Here is a 6,008-nt window from a genome sequence, read left to right as displayed (position 1 = left end):
TATCACCTGCTCCTGTCACAGCTCTTTGATTTCTCCCACATAGTGATTCTTACACCTGCTCTGTATTAAAACAGTTTTATATCTGGAGGAAGAAAATGAACACAAAACCCCTGCATTTTTGTTTGTTTGTAACACACGGTATAGGAAACGACAGGGAGATCCTGTGACTGGTGGAGTTCAGGCGGAGTGAAGATAAATAACTGTTCTCGGGGGACTGACGCTGTGAGTTTGGGTTGAAAAGCACCGATCTCACAAATACAGATTCCACTAGAGATAACAATTTATGTCTTCAGGATAGACTGAAAACTGTTAATTCATGCTGTCAAAAATACGTCCTCTCTGTTGAAGGAAGTAGTGAGGAAGGGAAAAAGAAGGTCGAGTGATGGGTCCAGGCTGTCCCCGCCTTGTGTGCCTCGCGGTGTTCATGCCCCGGGTACGTGGAGGCGGGACGGGTCCCTCCTAGGGGCCTCCCTGGGTGTCTGCAGGCACCGTCCAGGAAAGTCTCCCAAGTTCGTTGGTGGACTGGCACATCAGAGTGACAGCCTTGGAGTCTTTCAGCTGCCCTTAGGTTGTAGGTGATCGAGTTCACCCTATGGCACTAAGCAGTAATTGAGTAAAAAAATACACAAAACCCACGTCCGCTCGTGGGAGATTTTTAGAAATGGTGTGCCCACCCTGAAGACTTGATGTGTCTTCAGCTTGTGTGTGTCGGCCTCGGAGAGCACACATTTGAGCTCTGTTGGAAGACGCTCCCACCTGCCTTCTCTTTGTTGAATGAGGATGGGATGGGGCTCTTTATTTCTCCCCAGTATCATGGGCAGATCCAAAGAGCAGGTTTTAATAAGACGAAGCTTTCCTACATGAGCTTGTGGGAACAGAACCTTGTTCTGGTTTCAAGTGGACCTGTGACGCCTGTCCATGGCATGTGAGGATGGCACCGTCCATATGTCCTGCTGTTTCTCTGGGACCCGGGGGGTGGGAGGGGGGGCGCCCATGGGAGCGTCCCGCCACCTCACCAGGCAGAGGTTGAGATGCCCCTTGTTGGTGGATCGAACGCATTATCCTCTGTATATGATGTCACAGAGTTTCAAAATTACACCAGGCTCCAGTGGCTTCCAGATTCTCGGTAATACAGCTTGGATGCTCATCAGTGCTACCGAATTGTTCCACTTGGTACAGAATGACCCCATCCCTTGAAAATCAAAGCACATTAAAGAGGAACAAAGTGCTGTCATAACCCGAAATTGCTGTGTACTACTGATTCACTATTACTAAAACAGGCCAAATATTTTATGGGCACTTTTCGAGGCGAAGGAAGTCATTTGAGTAGATGCTTGAGAATGTTTGTTGTAACACCTTGCTCCTTTGGAAACAGGGCTTTTTCGAGGAAACAGGATATGAAAAGTGCCTGATTGAAACAGAACATGTTAAATAAAGGAGAAGTACAAAATAGAAAGTAAAGGGGGAAAATAGTCACATGAGGCGAGGTTGCCTAACTGAAAAATCACTGTTTGCTGATTTCCAAATGGGCCACCAGCCCAGGGCTCCTTGGAACGGAGGCCAGCACAGTGCTGGGGGCTTAGGTCTGTCTTGTCCTACCGACTTAACCAGCCCTGCAAACCAGCGCTGCACGGGAGAGCAACTGAGTCACGGGCTCCAAGGAGAAGGGGAGGGGACCTGGTGGGACCCCTTTTGTTTCTCCTCTGTGCCAGGCTGATTTTCCAGAGGCTTTGGGATCCAGCAAAACGGATGACAAGAGGAGCCAAGGAGGTGGCAGACCACCTGGTGTTTTCAAGAAGCGCACGATCAGCCCCTTGAATGCAGGAGTGCAGCGGTCGGGGCTGAGTTGGACAGGCGTCTAGGACCCGTCCCCGATACAGCCTCCACCTCCTTCCCTAACTACCCCAAGGCCGAATCCCAGCTGCCCTCCGCACTTGTTCTTAGAAACAGGTCAGCCTCTCAGCCATTAGTAACATCTGCAGAGCCCAGGCCTGGAGACATGCCTAGAAACGTCCAGAAGGGCTTTTTGCCTGACTGATGGACTCCTTGGGGCTGGAGATCCAGGTTTGGAGTCACCTGTGGGGAGGGGATGCTTGACGCCTGAGCTCGTGAGCCTCCTGGAGGAGGGATGTAACCCTGGCCGCTCCCGGCATCTGAGGTCAAGGAGGTGAGGGCGGAGGGTGCTTCCCGGAGAGACCGCGTCTGCCCCACGTCTCTCCCGAGTGAGATGACCGCCCTCTGGGGAGTGGTGAGCTCGGCTGCGGAGCACTGGGTGTGCAGGTGGACGAGGCGCCCGCTTGCCCTGCAGGGGCCCAGAGGAGAGGGCCTGTCGCAGGGGCTGTCCTCAATTCTGTCCCTCCCTCCGCCCTTCTTCCCTCCCTTCTTTCCATTTCTAGCTTCTCTGTTCCCCCCCCTCTTCTAAATGCCAGGTAAAGGGAGGTCTCCGTGTTCATTTTCCCTGTTTCTGGAGTGGAGAAACAAGCTGCAAGAGGTGTCAGCATCTGCCTTAGGGGACATTAGGGGCACGGCAGAGCGCTGGACACCGAAGCGGTGTCCTCGCTGCCTCGGGTGGGCTGGGCTTGGGTCCCCTGAAGGGGAAGAGCCAAGGTGGGAATGTTTGGAGGCCGCTCCCATGTGGCAGGGCGCACGCCTGCGCAGAGGGCCCCGGTATGTGCAGGACATCCGCGTGCCCTCACTCTGTTGGCAGAAGCCTCAGGCAGAAATGCAAGGGGTGGAGAAGGTGCAGGAAACGCCGGGTGCCCCCACATGTGCACATGCAGCCGTGAAGGTGTGAGAGCCCAGACGCTTCTCGTGGTAGATCCACCTCTTGGGGTCTGTCCTGGTAGAGAAAGGCCTGGCTGCAGTACTGGGGTGAATGGTGTCCCCCAAAAGTCACGTGTGTCCACAGACTGTGGCCTTCCTGGAAATAGGATCGTGGCAGGTGGAATCAAGGGTGGGCCCTGGATCCAGTACAACTGTGTCCTCTTGGGCAGAGGGACACTGGACACGGGCACCAGGGAGACAAAGGCCGGACTGACGTGTCCACAAGCCACGGGAGGCCGAGGCTTGCCTGCAGCACCAGGGGTGGCGGGGCTCTCTCCCGCAGTGAGAGGGGGATTTCTGGTGTTTCAGAGCTCCCACTCTGTGGGCCTTGGCCACGCAGCCCCGGAAAATGAGTACACGGGCCCCCACCTGGGCGGCTTCCCCCAGTGGAGACGGAACCTCTGACAGTTCGCAGCCGAGAAAGTTGCATTCCCCTCCGGGGGCTCCCGGGAGAATCCGTTTTCTGGCCGTTTCCTTGCAGCTTCGGGCAGGCGCCCACGTCCCTCGACAGGGCCCCTCCCTCCTTCTGCCCAGCGGGCGACACAGCATCACGCAGCATCTTCTGCCACTGCCTCCCACTCGTAAGGGTTCTCGTGGTTATACCGGGCTGACCCGGATGCTCCAGAACCGTGTCCCCTCTCAGAGCCAGCGAGTCGGTGCCCGCACGGCCACGCACACGGCATTCGGGTGTTTGCACGTGGACATATGTGGGGGCCGCTGCTCTGCCCGCCGCGTTGGCTGGCCGGCCACCCAGGTTCCAGAAGGTCGAAGCCACTTGCGCGAGCGAGGCTCTGACACGTCGCAGGAGAAGTTCCTAACACATCCAAGTACCGTCACTTCCTCTAGGTCCGGTGGTGCCAATAGCCAACAAAATTAAAGATTTCTTGGCAGATCCAGACACGAATTTTTATGCTTCGTATTACTGCATACATTCACTCGGTGCAAACGTGGACAAGAACAAACTAGCATTTGAGAAACGGAATTAATAAATCCTATGCTGGCGGGGCCCCTGATGCTAAGAAAACAAGCATGGTCCTGTCTGCTTCCTTGCTTCTCATGTTCCATCCAGGGCTCTTGTTTCCATCCCATGTTCCCGAAGTCAAGAAAATTACAGCAGGCCATTTATATCGATTGAGAGTTAAACGTTTACTCTGCTTATTAAGGTGTATTAAATGGTGCAGCCCCAGCCAGGGGCCTGTCTCTGCCAGACAGAACACTCACCCGCACGGCCACTCTGCGATCTAGAATCCATCGGGGAACTCGGGAAGAGGAGCTCGGGGCTGGCATTGAGTGACATCGTGAAGCAGAGCTGGTCACGGTTTCCTGCTCTCACGGCCTTTCTGGGGGCAGGGCTTGGCCTCCACGGGGAACCAAGGCTGAGAGGATAGGAAGTGCACCAGGAAAGGGGAATTTCCTTAAGGAGAGGTGGACCCTTGAGTGTTAAACTCTATTTGAGGGGCAGACGGGCTTCTGACACTTTTTGTTTTGTTTTCAGTTTTACTGAGATACCAAGGCATCATGACGTGCTTTTTTTTTTTTTTTTTTTAAGATGTTATATATTTATTTGACAGCGAGAGAGGGAACGCAAGGCGGGGGAGCGGGAGAGGGAGAAGCAGGCTTCCCGTGGAGCAGGGAGCCCGACGCGGGGCTCGATCCCAGGACCCTGGGATCACGACCTGAGCCGAAGGCAGACGCTCAACGACTGAGCCACCCAGGCGGCCCCGTGATAGGCTCTTTAGATGTCCTACAATTGGTATTTGCCAGATAGACCCCTGCGTATTATTGACAAAGCTCCTTCCTCCTGAAACTACACAGGGCGGGCTCCTTGGACCTGGCGGGACCCTGTGCCCAGGTTGCCTGGACCGCCCAGCCCCCATGTGTGCTTCCCTGAATCATGGGGCCGGCAGGGCGCCGCCCGCTGACTGCCCTTTTGACCCCACTCTCACTGTTCGCAGGCGTGGTTGCTGGTGTGGCCGGGGGCCGAGGTGAAACAGCCACACCGTGGGAGCCCTTCTCGTCTCCGCTCACACCAGGGCCAGGCTTCTTGGGCCGGTGGGCTCGCCTCATTGCCCTTCCTGTGCACGGTCACTTGATTCCCTGACGGTGCTGTCGGTGTCCCGTCTGGAAGAATGTCACCCCCTGGGTCCCTGACATTTTAACTGAACAGGTGCACATAGGACAGGTGGCCTGTGGCTAGCACACGGCAGTCAGGGTTAGAAATGGTGGCACGTGGCCCTTAAGGTGGCCTCTTAAAGCTAATGAGGCTTCTTGGGTGCCAGCAATAAACTGTTGAGTTTTTTCTCCATTCTCTATTAACCGTGGGCTAAAGTTCAGATCGGCATCGTCATAGGCTGAATAATCCCCCCCCACCCCCAAAGATATCTGTGTCTTTATCCCCGGAACCTGTGAATATGTTCCCTTGCATGGCCAAAGGGCCTTTGGAGGTGTGATGAAGTTTAGGATTTTGAAATGGAGAGATTATCCTGGATTGTCTGCGGAGACTTGGAACCACAAGGGTCCTTGTAAGTGAAGGAGGGAGGCAGGTGATTCAGAGTCAGAAGAAGTGAGTACAGAAGTAGAGGGCAGAGTCATGCCATTGCTGACTTGGAAGATGGAGAGAGGGGCCACGAGCCCCTTGCTCTGCAGGACTCAGCCTTACTGTCCTCACCCTAACCCTAGCCCTGCTCTTCACGTCCACCCACTTTCTCCGTCCACGGCATATAACATGCACAGCACTCCCCAGAAGCCCAGCAAGATCTTTTTTGATTGCTTTTGACTAATTGCAAATGGGTGATTTATCTAAAGAAACCTCAGTTCACCAGAATTCACGGCTTCACTGCTCCATGAGTCATTTGTCAGTGCTGGAGCTGGAAGGGACGGACACCCTTCAGGCATGATCACCGGAGCCTCCGAGTGGATTTATGCTTGCCGTTTTTAATTTTAAACTCGATCCGAGCTAGTTAGACCCAGAGGACTTCTTGCTTACTGCTCTTCAGGGCTCAGATATTTCAAAGACATAAACCAGACCACAGAGTTCAGCAGTTTGCAAACGTCCCGGACTCCTTATTAAGTGCAGATTGTCATTCACAGTGAATGGTGCCTTTGGAAACAAGACAGTCAGAGGAGACTTGGCCCATTAGTGTGGATCAGATGTCACATTCATCTGTCACTCTCTTATCCATTCA

This window comes from Callorhinus ursinus, unplaced genomic scaffold, assembly GCF_003265705.2.
Source record: "Callorhinus ursinus isolate GAN/ISIS: 27379988/994484 unplaced genomic scaffold, GSC_fseal_2.0 scaffold97, whole genome shotgun sequence".
Classification (NCBI taxonomy): domain Eukaryota; kingdom Metazoa; phylum Chordata; class Mammalia; order Carnivora; family Otariidae; genus Callorhinus; species Callorhinus ursinus.
This window is presented reverse-complemented; position numbering follows the sequence as displayed.